Raw genomic sequence first — 14,514 nt, 5'->3', positions numbered from 1 at the left:
AAGGTGGACTTTTTGCAGGGCTCAAGGCAGCCATCCCTGCTGCCACCCTTCCTGGGCAGATTTTCCAATGCTGTTTGTGTGAACATCCTTCAAAAATAGGATTTCTGTTGCCTAAGTGGGAGCTGAGCACCTCTGCAAATCCAGCTGTGATCAAAGGGGCTGAACATTTCTGAAGATCCAGACACGACTTGCTCTGCCGAAGGGCAAAACAAAGCAAAACCAAGGTGGGACATGGGTCACCTTGGTTAGTTGCAATCCATGGCCTTGAGTGGAGAATGTACAGCAGACTGGGGAAGGATCCCAAAGCAACCCACTGTGCCCCATCTTAGCCAAGTATTTCTATTTGCAACTGTGAGAAAAAGCTGGTTTTTGATGAAGATTGGGGACAGCAAGAAGATTAATGGCATCATCACCTTAGGACCTAACTTGACAAGAGCTGGCAAGGTACCAGACAAGGTACCATGATTTGAACTCAGTCTGGAAGCATTTGGACAAGGAAAACCTCTTCCAGATACTCTCTGCTGTAGATAATCATAAACCATAGGTAACACCAGGCTTTTGTATTTTTACCTAAAAGCTTCCCTGCATTTCACAGGAGTCATTTCATACATCTGTCTCACTCACCCCTTCCTGGCTTGGAGAGGTAAATTTGAAGCTCCACTGGACAGCTCAGATGGGGTCTAATTTTCAGGCATCCTCACCCCATTTAGTCCCAGCTAATACATGGCTCTTCTCTCAACTCTGGGTGCTAGTTTTTCCTAAAAACAGCTATGGGCACCCAGAGCCACTCATCTGCTTGCTCTGCTGGGAGCCCAGTTTCCAAAAACCTGGCCTCTGATTTTCTTACACATCCTTTAAAACATCCTTAAGAAATTCTTAAGACATCCAGCTTGAGTTATCTTCCCTTCCAGTTGATTTTATTAAAGAATGGTCTTCAAGGGGATGCTATGAAAACCCTTCATCTTTTCCCAGAAACACCCAGGCTTGGTTGTTTTGTTCTTACCTAAAACTGCCAGGAAAACAATGGAGATTAATCCTTTTTGTTGACAGCAGTGATTTTTTTTCCTGAGGGATTTCTCTCTGATCTTGATGGGACTTCTCTCTGATTCCATCTTGACAGTTCCGTTAGGCTTTCTGTTTACCTACAAACACCTGATTATGGGCTTTGGTTCCTCTTCCATGATGGAGCATGTCCATCATAAAAACTTTGTGAAACAGGTGCTGAGCACGGTACAGGATGGAGTATGTCCATCATAAAAACTTTGTGAAATAGCTGCTGAGCAAGGTACAGCACTTTTGAGGTTGTAGTATGGATTCAGGGCCTGACTTAACACTGAGTTACTGGAATTTTATTCTGAGCTATTCCAGGGGTTAATTATAGGATGGCATAAAAACACAGGCAGGCATTTTTTCCTTTTGCCTCCTTGTAGCATTGCTGCGTTATCGCTTGGACACCATCCTGCTCTTGGAAAACATAGCCTGTTACGTATCGCTTATTGACTTAATCGCGTGGAATCTACAGAACAAATATTCGCAAAGCTATTTTAATTGAGGAAATCTGCAGGGTAAATATGCACAAAGTCCGTTCTTTCCTCAGCAGAATGCAAGGCAGATTTGAAAGCCATTTCTCACTTTGCTCAAAAAGTCAAGGGCTTGGCAGGGTGATTATGGGGAGTTCATTAACGTGAGGTAATGGGGAACAGAAATGAGGTCTTGTTTGAGCCACCTTACCTGGGCACATCCCCGCAGCCCACCAGTGCTGACGTGCATGGAAAAGGAAAGCAAAATACCAGCAGACTTTTCTCATGCTGAGCTGCATGCGGAGCAGCCACAAAAGCCTGAAGACAGCGTGCAAAATTCCTCTTCTGTCCCCATCTCCATACCTGGTCCCCACCAAGCCCTGTGAGACGGGTCTAAGGAGAATTCTGGATGCCTCTAGAAGATGTGCCTGGCAGAGGATGGCCGTGCTGGGATTCTAGTGCTGCTTCTTCAGCTCACAGAGGCTTGGGGACATCCCACCCCACCAGCCTAACATGCCTTTTTCACTCATAGTGAGGGTTCTTGTCCTAAATTCAGTAAGAAATAGTGCAACCAAACTGTGAGCAGTCCCTAAATCTGGACTGGAGACTGGCATATAGGACCACCAGCTTGGTAGAGCACCCTTCAACAACCTGTGAGGTTCACCAAACCACTGCCAGTTTAGCTGCTGGAGGCATGTGGTGGTGAGAAGGTGGTACTGAGAGTCAGAGCTGCCATGTCGTCTTTGAAATATTTGGGATGATGGGTTAATTTAAGACTTCCCCAATTCCCCACTTGTTTGTGTGTAGTTTCACTGCTCTTGCCTCCTCTCCCATCCTTTTCCTGGGGACAGTGGACTGTCATAGGTACAAAATCCCTCTTACTATGTGCACACAAGTTGCCTGGCACAAAGCAAGCCAGGGCTCCCAAACGCCGCTGCTGCAATATAAATAGTATTCTTTATTTTTAAACACGGATACAAAGGCATCAGGCCTTCTCGAATTATCCCAGTCTGTTAGATGGGTAGCTTCCTAATCCTGCAGAGCCACGGATACCACATCTGGGTGTGCATGTGCTTTAACAGTCGCAGCTGGAAAGGACCACGCTGTCTATAAACCCAACAAGTCTGGATGCCATCCCAAAGGATGCACTTGTGCTCACACAGAGGTTGGGGGCTTGATGCTGTAACCATCCTGGGTAGATTCCCCATCCCTCTCCATACTGGAGATCTAACCGAATGCTTTCTTCTTGCCTTTCAGCTTCTGAATCCAGTCTCCACTTGACTCAGTGGAAAAACTCCATTAATATCAACAGGACATGATCAGATGTGAAAAGCCACAGCCTTGATAAACTATAATAATTCATATTTGCTGAGGAGCTGATCTTCCTTCTTGCTGCCCCTTTTATCCCTCCCACAGCTGTGATAACAGTAAGACTTTATGCTACAAGAATAACCCAGAACTTGCTACTTCCATATGAAAACACAACAGCTTCAGTTACCAACTCATCTTAATACTCTGCGGGACAACTCCTATATTTTTCCACTTTTTTAACATTTTGTGCTTCCTCTTTCTTCTGGTCTTCTTCTCTTCAGCACAAAAAGAGCACACAACTCTTCTTCGGTTGTTGGGGTGTTGTTTTGTTTTCTTGCTTTTGTGGTGGTTTGGAGGGTTTTTTTTTTATAACTGGAGAAAGTGAATCATAGGGGCAAGGGGAAGGAGCATACAAGAATGCATTAAGGCAGACACTGGAATAGCAAGCCAGCAGTTATCCGAGTACATGTGGCAGAAAGCATCTCTGAATAAACAATAATAAAATAATAATAATAATAATAATAATAATAATAAAGCAGAAAGCTCTCTCCCATCCAACCCGGCCCAAAAAATAAAGGTTTGGCAAAGAACAATCTGAGAAAGTGTCTGAAGAGCTGGAAGTATCATACAGAAGAGCCAAAAATGTGTTTGGCCACAAACAGCTTGTGATGCATTGCAAAACGTTTCACGAGGAGATATTTAGAGGGTGGGATGGTTGGCATGAAGAGGAAATGGGGGGGAGGCATCGCTGCAGGAGGGATATCTTTAGCCTTCAAACAACAGCCACTAAAATATCCGGAATGCTCTGCCTCCCCAGAGGTGCCAAGGGTTGAAAGTTTTGTGCAGAATGGCTTTCGTGGGATAATGTAATCTCCTTTAAAATTATTTTTTAACTGCCCCTTTCATAGTGAGAAGGAAAAGCCCAAAGTTAGGGCCTGATGCAGGGATGTCAGTAGGCTTTGGATTAATGGGTTTTGGATTGGACCCATGGTGTAAGAGACAGTGCTCCAATCTAGCCATAAATAAAGTGGCTTCCATTAACGTTTATATTTGCTTTAATTTATTTAACCAAGAAAGTCAGCAGAGGCCCATAGGTCTCGGTATTAAGAATGAGCTGGCCAAGACAGCAGCAGATAAAGCTTGCACCAGCGTAAATCAAAGCTTCCATAAGTCATACTCAAGAAACCATGGGTGAGTAAGGCAATAAAATGTGACCATTGTTTCTTTATTGTATCATTCTTGGCTTTCACTTTCTGCCGGAGCCAAACATCATTTCTGCTCCGTCTTTTTAAGAGGTCCTGGAGACGATGGACCAAACTCATTGCAAACCCAGGATCTAGAGCAGGAGTTCAGAAGCTGGGATTTGCAAGCAGCTCACAAATGCTTTGCCTCCCTTTATGGCCAGATAATAATAAAGATGAGATCCAGAAGCTTTATTACTTTTTTTTCTACTTAAATGTTGGAAAAGGCTGCACCTCTACCTTGTTAGGCCCACATTATGAAAAACATCACTGCAATCCAGCATTGCTTTGCCCAATATAATTTGAGTTTACCCATATATAGACAGCCGTCCATCCTGGAAATGGATACATTTGGGTTTGCCCATCTCAGGAGTGCAAAGAGCTGGCATGAGCCCTGCGGAGGGGCTGCTTCAGCATCTCACCTCCCTCGACACGGGGCCGCAGAGACACCGTGGATGCCGTTTTGCACCAGGGGGGAGATTTAATCCTTTCAAGTTCATCTTGGCAAGTAGCCCTTTTCCCATCCAGTCATGGCACCCACCTCCTCAGACCTTTTGGAGGTACCAAGTGCACTTTAGACGCCTTTTTTTCCTTTTATAATACCCCGCAGGACGGTACCAGTTTACGACTGTATTACAGTGATGCTGTTCCTGTTACTACAATCATAGCTCTGTCATGATTTCCATTATAAACCTCGGACTGGATTTTTTTTTGTTTTTTTTTTTTCTTTTTCTGGGGTCTATAATTTGATCATAAAAACTCATGCTGGGCTGAAATTCAGCTGCCAGGTCTTGGTTGGATACCAAATCTGATTTAACCCTGAGGATGCTGAACTGTTTTCAGGTAGATGAGGGCTTTGGGATGCTAAGCATGCCAAAGTGTGGGAGATGGGTCCTTAGGGGCGGCAAGGAGGGGTGGTCCACTTTGGTTTGGGGTATCTGGGGACCAAGATGCAGGGAAAATCCAGCTGGGCAATGCCACATCCCAAGTGCCACGGTCTCCTTGGCATTCCTTGGACAACAGGCTGATACGCATTATTCCTTTGATTGACATCTTTATTCCCCACCCTCATGGTCTCATGTTTGATCTGTTCCTGAGCTCTTCATGCTGAATTTGTTAATGCATTTAATGTCTACTTTCATACAAAACCCCACACTCATTAAGTTTTACCAGATGTATGTCACTCAGAAGCCCCTTGTCCCTCTTGCTCTACATCTTGCTGAATCAGGCCTTTGATCAGTCCTTGTTTTCCAAGCCCTCCTCCAGAGAAACTGAGTTTTCCCAAAAGGACCACTTAAGTTCAGGTGGTTTTCAGGTCTGTCAGCAGCTCCAGCCCACCAGAAACCACTGGTTCCTGGGGCCACACTTGTCCATTCAGTGGGTCAGATGGACCACCAGCTCAGAAAGCTCTTCAGTCTTCTCAAGGAGAAACCAAGGCGAGGACTCAATAGACCTGAGCAAAGCACAGACACAGCTGCGTCATGGACAAGGATTTACTGGGGAAAAAAACCAGCCACCAGCAGAACACATTGCATCAGGGAAGGCAGAATGGGAATGGCTGATGTATCAGCTGCCCACGGATTCCCCATCTCTGTAAATATGAAAAAAAAGCGCAATGAAAGGCAGTGACACTGTTTTGCAGTTATGGTGGGATGGAGCAAGCACACTTCCAGTTCAGCCCACCTTCTTCAGATACCTTCTCTAGGCTGGAGATAAACCCTTCCTGTCATGCTTCCCTCTTTCTTTTTATCTCAACACAATTCTTTACACTGAAGCACCCAGGTTTAAATACAGCTAAACCAGCGTGAGGTGGATTCTGACGGCAGCGGGTGAGCTTTGCTCCCACGGACGCTGCTGCTCTGGGTTGGGCTCTAGGTCAACCATTGCACTGATGCAGCTCAGCCCATAAAAACGGGCCGTGTAGACGTGTTCAAGCTCAAAGAGCGGAGCAGATGGCTCGGTGGCTGGGATGCTACAAGGCACCTCTAGGAAAGCTTCCAGTCCCAGATTCTTCAGTCTGGAGAAAAGGCTGTTCCCCTCTAGACCTGCTTATCTCTGCCCATTGCCTAGGGATGGAGGAGAAGGAGAAAACGCTCTTAATTAAAGCAATGCAGCACAAAACCGGGACGCCGTGTCCTCATCTGGAAAGCGGGTGTAATAGCACTTTCCTAGCCTGCGAGGACACAGTGAGATGCTGTTAAAGACTTCTGCATTGATCAGATACTTCAGCCGTGAAGGCTCTCCTGGGAGCTTAAAATTGATGGGATGAGGTATCATGGCTGTACAAAGCCCTAATCTATCAAAGCAATAATCTGTGGAAGAAAGATACTTTACAACGCACTTACAGAGCAGATGGTAAGTGACTTATGATGTATTCCACCTATCGTCCGCAGGAAAACAGTATTAATAAAATATGCTGACATGACAGATTAATAGCTCAGAACTGTGGTCCAGAAGAGGTTAGGACTAGCCTATTCTTCCTCTGGGGTTTTTAACAGTAAGGAATTAAGTAAATGTTACAAACTGAGGATTATGTGCAAGCAATATTAAAGCAATGCTTTGGTCTGGATGGAGACTGTAAAACTGGTATTGTGGGACTCAATGGTTATTGTGCTGCAGTGACACCGTTGTAACTTTGCATGGTTTACAAATAAATCATCACTTTTTCTTGCTTGTGCTGCCAACCTGTCCCAGGATCTTAGAAGCCAGATGTGCTCCTCTGGCACCAGCACCACCTCCGGCAGCACCAGGGGCCAGATCCTTCTCATCCTTTGCATCACCACTGTGATCACTCCCATCCTGAAAAAAAAAAAAAAATCACAAAAAGGGCTGGTGGTTTTTTTTTTAACTTTTTGGAAGTGAAAGACAAAGTGCTGCTGGAGCTTATCGCTGGTGAGCAATTTGGTGGGTTCGATCCTGGTTTAGAAACGGAGATGCAGGGACTGCATTCCCTGCTCCAGCAGTGACCAGGCGGTGCTGCCAAGCCCATGGTTTCCCCCCATGTCCCTATTCCTCTCCTTGACCTTCCCATCCTGACTCCAACTCTTTGGGGCAGACCCTGGGGGAGATGAAGGGAGGGGGGTTATTCACGCCAGATAATTTTAAGCACTTACAGTAATTGTCTGAGATCCTTTGGACCTTCCATAGGCAGTGGAGGGAGAGAGGATGCTTCAAAGGGCAATTGGGAGCCCTGGAGCTGAGGTCAGAGCTGCCATTTTGGTTGGGAGCTGCTGCATTTCAGGTGATGGTTGGTGCCATCCAACCATAACCACAAAACCTTAGCCACAAGAGTTTGGATTCATCTCCCCCTTCTTCAGCCTTCCTGAAGGTGGGTGTCTAATCCAGCCAGCTCTGCTTCCTCCAAAGGTGCTGGGCAGTGCTGTCCCTTCCAAACACTGCTCTGCAGGGGACTTGAATAAACCTTTCCCATTTCAGACTAGCATAATCACCAGGATTATTAAGCTGCAGGATGCTTTTGGCAACGTGAATCTCTGGCTTGGAAAAAAAACCGAACAGAAAAGTCCAGAGTGACTTTTATATCTGTGGTCTCTGGATTTAGGGCTCCATCTCACGTATCAGTGAGCCCAAGCTGGGTAAAGATGCAGTTCTCACCACAGCTGCACCAGCAAAACCCCTTCATCTTGCTAGTATTGGTTCTTTTCTTCTTCTAATACCAAGCTCTTTCGTCAAAGTAACTGTGTCCGTGTTGGAGTGACTGACCTGCTGTCAATGCAGGAGGGACACGGTTTAGTGGTGGACTTGGTAGTGTTAGGCTAATGGTTGGACTTGATGATCTTAAGGGTCCTTTCCAACCTAAATGATTGGAAGGAAGGAAGGAAGGAAGGAAGGAAGGAAAGAAGGGAAAAGAATGAGAAGAAAAGAAGGAAAAGAGGAAAGAAGAAAAAAGAGAGAGAAGGAAAGAAAGAGAAAGACAAGGAAAGCAAGAAGAAAGCCACCTTTGTTCTTTGCTACATTAAATTTAAAACATCACACTGGTAGTAATATATTGGCTTCATTACACAAAGACTGTAAAGTCCAGCTAGCTCATAATTCCACCAATAAAGATCATGATTTGCCAATAAAAATTAGGGCAGCCACTGATCCATAGTCTAGATTTCCTGCTTGGAATGGAATTGTAAAATATGATGATCAAATTTGGTGCAAACTAGAGCAAATGTGCAAACTAAGCCAAGCAAAAGTATTCCCCTCTTCTTGCCACTGCCATATGAACCCAGACAGGACCAGGTCCTTCAGCAGAACACCCCAAACCACCTACAGCAGATGCAATAAGGAACCTCATTTTTTCAGCTATATGGAAAGTATTTGCTCACCATTTTATGTATAACTTTTTTAGCAACTTACAAAAAGAGGCACAGAGAGGCTTGATTGAAAACTGATGACACGATCTAGCCCTGCTTTTAGCATTTTGGCATGCAGCACAAAAGCATTTCTGAAATCCCTCCAGCATCTAGAACTGTACCTGGAATGTTTTTAGGACTAATATTATAAATGCATGGTAGGCTAGAAGCAGGTCTACTCAGAGGAGTGAACATCAAATGAGTTACCTTCCTTTCTATCTGTGAGCGATAGAAAGACGAGAGCCTTGTGTGATATATTTTGCCTCTGGGGAAAAAAAAAACCCTTGAGAAAGTACCTTCAACCTAATTTCAAGCTATTTTGTTTGGTGTTTTCTCCGAGAGCTTTAAAAATGATTGCAATCTCATAAGCAGGGCTACAGGTCTTGTTCAGTCAGTTCCCAACCCCACCACTGAGCCCTGGTCTTCCAGGAACACCTGCCAAATAAAATGTTTGAAAAAAAAATACATGTGGTCTTTACTTAGAAGTCTTGAGGGTATCCAGATCGTAAATTTGTTGTGGAGTGTGTGGCAATGCTTATTTACTTGCGATTGATTATTTTCTTTGTGGGAATTTTTCAACCAAGTTAGAAAGTCAGAAAGCACTGATCATAGGAAATCCATAACGTACCTTAAAGTAATAGCTGAAGGGACTCACTGAAATTCATCCTTGGAGAAAAAGACACAGGACACATTCATTTGTATTGACGAAGATGACCAGGGGAATAGTAACATCATTATTAGAGGGGTGCAAGTAAAAAGCAAAACTCTGGGCAGGCAGAGATCATCTGGCCTTGGGGTTTGAGATGGAGGTGAGACTCTGCCAAGCATTGGTGAGAGCGCAGGGCACGGTACCCTACCCCGAGCAAACAGCTTGTGGTCTCACTATGGCTGCAAGGGTGAAGCCGCCTCTGGGAAGCTTTGGGATGAGGTTTTCTTTCAAGTTTCTGCTTTTATTTTAACTTCAAAGTTGAAGCAAAAGTCAACGAACATGGACTTGGGCGGGGGGGAAGGTTTTCATGGTCTTCCTCACCATCACACCTCCCCAAGGGGAGGGCCTGCATCTCCACTGATGTTTCAGTTCACAACAAACCCAAACCAAAGACCCTCTCCAGGGGAACACCTACCACACGCCGACCAAGAATGGGTCCAGGCTATAGCTAGTCCAAAAAAAAAAAACCCCTCTTTGAACTGTGGATGACAAGTCTTCAGCACTTTTTCACTCTGCATAGCCTGGTGCTGTGGACATAGCCAGACATCCACACCCAAGGAGCGGCAGTTAGTGTTGGGCTATGGATGAAGATCATGTAAAGCGACACAGAAGCTCCTAGTAGTGGGATTTGTAGGTCATGTCTATACTGCCTAGCAAGTGTCCCTGGCCCTGAGGCCAAGGGCTACGGTCCGGTGGGTGTCCACACCGCTCAGGGCTGTCCCTGCCTGGAGCACGTCCCCCCTACACCGCACACGGAGCCGGCTTTCCCCCAGCTCCCGTGTTGCCCCTCTGGCCCCAAGACATAACAACTGTTTTGTGTGTTTTGGCCAAGTTAAACTGTCTGAAATAATATGCGGGCTGTGCTGCAGACCACCGGAGTGGTGTTTTCTAGCACGAAACCGATGCTTGAGGGTGTGAAGCCTGCTGGGATGGTGCTATAGGTCTATGCATGGGACAGAAGGGGCCAAACCAGGTTCAGACTCACACTCCATGCCCATAAGGACTGTTGAGGAAACTCGCTCCAGGCTGGGCATGGAGCAGGTGGGGTGAGCAGCGTGGACCATCGGGATGGCCTCAGGCTCATCTTCTAGTGTCCTTCTGGTCAGCGATGCAGACAAACCCATTTTACTGGGTCAGCCTTGGTGGTCCTGGGCTCATCCCACCTAACACGGGCAGCAGAAGATGTTGTCCCTTCTGTACCATGCATGTACAGCCTTCTCTCTTTGTTCCCTCCCTTTAAGAAACTCAGGACCAGTGTGACTAAATGCAGGTCTGGGGGAAGAGTTTGAAGGAAAATCCACATCACTCCTCCATCATCAAATTCTTCCTCTGTCTGAATGTGAACCACAATAAAAGCAATATTAAAACAAAGGGGAGAATAAAGTAGCATCCTTAATGAGTGCACCACACATTTCTATGCATGGGCCAGGAGACGTCTGACCAAATGCATTCATCAGCATGTCCCCTCCATCTGAGGAAATGTCCAGCTTCCCTTAGAGTCAGCACAGAGAGAGGGACACTTTGACACACCTCTTCTCCTAAATGCAGCTGTGGGAGAAGACAGATGAACTGCTCTCCACGAAACTCTCCATCAAACACAGAGGCAGCTCGGGGCAACCAAAGACATCTGGTCGCTGATGCAGGTGAGATGAATCGATGTCCAGAAGGGACCAAGGGCCCCTGCATTTACCACGTTGACCCAACTATTAGCACTTAAAAATAATTCACGGACACCCAGGACACCCCACCACAGGGACGAAGGTGGGACGGGTGATCCGACGGAGGGTTTGCAGAAGGAAGGAGTGACGGCCTTGAGCTGTGGTGAAGGAGATTTCAGCAACGGTGGAAACACGCAGGGTTAAACCAGCATCTCTATGTGAACAGGAACGCATCGGCTTAGACAACAAAAGCTTTCTAGCATGAAGGAACAGCAAACAAGCCCCAGGAAGAAAAGATGTGGCAACTGCGCTATTTAGTTAGCAAGAATAATATACCTCTCTCCTGTTGGCAGGAGCCATAAACTTCTTTTAGCGGGCATGGGTGAAAGGCAGGTCCCGCGACACCGACATCCAACCCACCATGCACAGCCGGCTGGGATATCCCAGCCTCTTGGCAAAGGCATTTTTGCAGCCGCGAGGGAAAGCGAACCGACCCCGGTGCAAACCCGTTGACCTCCGAAAAGCGAGCGCCGGCTGCCGGGGCGCGAAGCTCTGGTCCGCCTGTTTGCAGGATCCGGCCCCGGCAGCGGAGCGAAACGCAACGAGAGGCACGTAATTAACTTCAGATGTACCTGTCAAGATGTCACGGACACAGACCCGGAGAGGAGCAGCGTGTTATTTGTTTCTCATAATGTAACAATTATCTTGTTGTAAGAGGGGCTCTCTCCGGCACTCCCTCCCTGCCTCTTGTTTTCCTTCCACATTCGTTCACACATTATTTAACTTTTGACTTGGACACAGCAGGTAAAAGCATTTAACAGCTTGGCTGCTTGTTCAGACGGAGCTGGGAAGGGGAGGGGGGGCGAGCAGACGGCAATTTTTTGCCTTAAATTTTCAAGTTTTCAGCGCTGCATTTTTCTAAAGGGGAGGGGAGAAGAAAAGGGAAGCAAAGGGGGGAAAAAAAATGGCATTCCACAAAGACGGAGTCACATTTTCCAGCGTTATAACATGTTCTCCGCTGTCCCCAGCCTTCACTGGGAGACGCATTCCCGCTCCACGGCGGAGAAAAGGTCAGCGGTAAAAATTTCGCAGGAACTCCATCATTGTCCTCGCGGGACGTGTTCATCAGGAGGAGAGAGCCGGGCGTCTCGCTCTGTCGACAGAAATCCACATCACAAACCCTATTATTGGGGGGAGGTGGGGAAGGGGGACCCACGGCCAGATAGAGCCCATGACTTCATTGCGCAGGGGCTGCCGCCGGGTGATTATTTCCCCCGGCTCGCTGGGTACCCGCGGAGGCGTACGGCAGCGCAGAGGGGACGGACAGACGGACGTTTCGCTGAAGAAATGATAAAGGCAGGAGAGACAAAACAGGGCGGGTGTGATTTAAAGGGCTGGAAAAGCCTCCGCCCTGGGGGAAAATTAACTTTTAGTTTATGTAAAGGAAGGTGTAACTCTGCTTTGCTGCCAGGTATGTATCTACCTGAACTTGCACAGAGCAAATCAAGCAGCCGGGGGGATCTAAACAGTGTTTGCCCTGTGGTTGTTACTAAACAGAGTGAGATTTTTAATGGGGAGTGAAGCCGATCATTGCAATAATAACTCAATCTCCTGGATTCACCCCAAAACGAGACTGGATGCTGGAGCGGTTGGTTTTCGCTAGGAAGCACACATGGATGTGGGGCGAGGGAAGGGGCCGATATTGAGAAACACGAGGCGCATCGTCCCCAAAGGGGGTTGCTGCTGCTGATGATGAAAATGCCTTTTCTCCCGGCGGCTGATGCACTCAAGGGAATTCCTCCTCTCCCAAGAGGTAGCAGCCTCAAAGGACTGTTCATAAAGAGGGTAATTATTAAAATCAGTGTGAAAATTGATTGTGTTTCCCTTTTGTCACACATACACATACACACACACGCGCCACAGGCGAGTTTTCACCCTGCGAAAAGCATCCCCGCAAGCAGGAGTGCAGCGAATCCCAGCTCTCTCCAAACAGCATGGTTTGTCACTTTTTTTTTTTCCCAAACACAAAACAAAGGCTCCACTGTGCTTGAGAAAAGAACCAAGTGCTGGGAGCTGCACTGGGACCCCACGCCCAGAACACTTTGAAGTGTATCTGAGTTTTAAAAGACTGCTTCTGAGTTAGAGGTTTAATTTTTCTGGTGTTAAGTTGCCATTTGGTTTTGTTTTGGTTTGTCTTTTTTTTTTTTTTTTCTTAAAGAGTCGCCAGCCTCAATCCCAGAGTTGCTTTTAGCTTCTTTTTCATGTGACTGAATCCTCCCCATCTTCCCCAAACCATATCACGCTGCTCGCATCAAACAAGCCATTCCCAGTGGGTCAGGGCTATATGCATCCCCCCAGTTACGAGACCACATATGAGGCATCAATATTTACATGAGGCTGTTTACTCAGGCGGTATGTAAGCGATTGATTTATCTGAAGCGAGAAGGCCTCGCTCTGCTCTGTGCAACGTTTCCTCTCTTTTCTGCACGCTCAGGAGCACGCATGGCACAGCAACGCGTGGTCAACCCCCAGGATCCATACAGGCTGGGGGATGAAGGGATGGAGAGCAGCCCTGCGGAGAAGGGCTTGGGGATGCTGATGGATGAAAAGCTGGACATGACCCGGCAATGTGCGCTCGCAGCCCAGGAATCCAGTCATCTCCCGGGCTGCATCACCAGCAGCGTGGCCAGCAGGTCGAGGGAGGGGATTCTGCCCCTCTGCTCCGATCGGGTGAGACCCCACCTGCAGTTCTGCGTCCAGCTCTGGGGTCCTCAGCACAGGAGAGACAGGGACCTGCTGGAGCGGGTCCAGAGGGGGGACACAAAAATGATCAGAGGGCTGGAACACCTCTGCTGTGAGGACAGGCTGAGAGAGTTGGGGTGGTTCAGCCTGGAGAAGAGGAGGCACAGGGGACACCTTATTGCAGCCTTTTAATACTTAAAGGGGGCCTACAAGAAAGATGGGGACAAACTTTTTAGTAGGGCCTGTAGCAATAGGACAAGGGGTGATGGTTTTCAACCAAAAGAGGAGAGACTCATACTAGATATAAGGAAGAATTTTTTTATGCCGAGGGTGGTGAAACCCTGTCCCAGGTTGCCCAGAGAGGTGGTCGATGCCCCATCCCTGGAACATTCAAGGTCAGGTTGGACGGGGCTCTGAGCAACCTGATCTGGTTGAAGATGTCCCTGCTCATTGCAGGGGGGTTGGACGAGATGACCTTGAAAGGTCCCTTCCAACCTAAACTATTCTGTGATTCTCTGGTTCTATGTCATATTACAGCAACCGTGCACTCTGGTGCGTTCACCTGGCTTGCCTCCTCTGAAAAAAAATGCAACAGCATGAATTTATCTTACAGCTCACACCCCGTAGGGCTGCTGAAATTTTCAGTGAGAGTCTAAAGGATTTCAGTTTTGCATTTGCTGGTGTTTCATCCTACTCCTCTAGGCATCAGTGGTAAAATACTCGAACCCGGGTGTAATACACACACTGTAAATAGCTTGCAGCAGGGTGAAAACTCCCTGGAGGGAGCAACATCAAGCACTCGTTTTCCATGCAACCCTACAACTTGTGCCATGGGTCTGGCACAGGTGCTTGGTGCCCTGCAGGTTTGCACGCTTTCCCTGAAGCAAAGATCCGCAAAAAATCATGCAGGAAATTGCAATTGCTCAGTATGGCCCCAGAGGCTCCAGGCCACTGGGAATGAAATTTTACACAGAA

This window comes from Haliaeetus albicilla, chromosome 20 (assembly GCF_947461875.1).
Source record: "Haliaeetus albicilla chromosome 20, bHalAlb1.1, whole genome shotgun sequence".
Lineage (NCBI taxonomy): Eukaryota > Metazoa > Chordata > Aves > Accipitriformes > Accipitridae > Haliaeetus > Haliaeetus albicilla.
Note: the sequence above shows the minus strand (reverse complement) of the source record.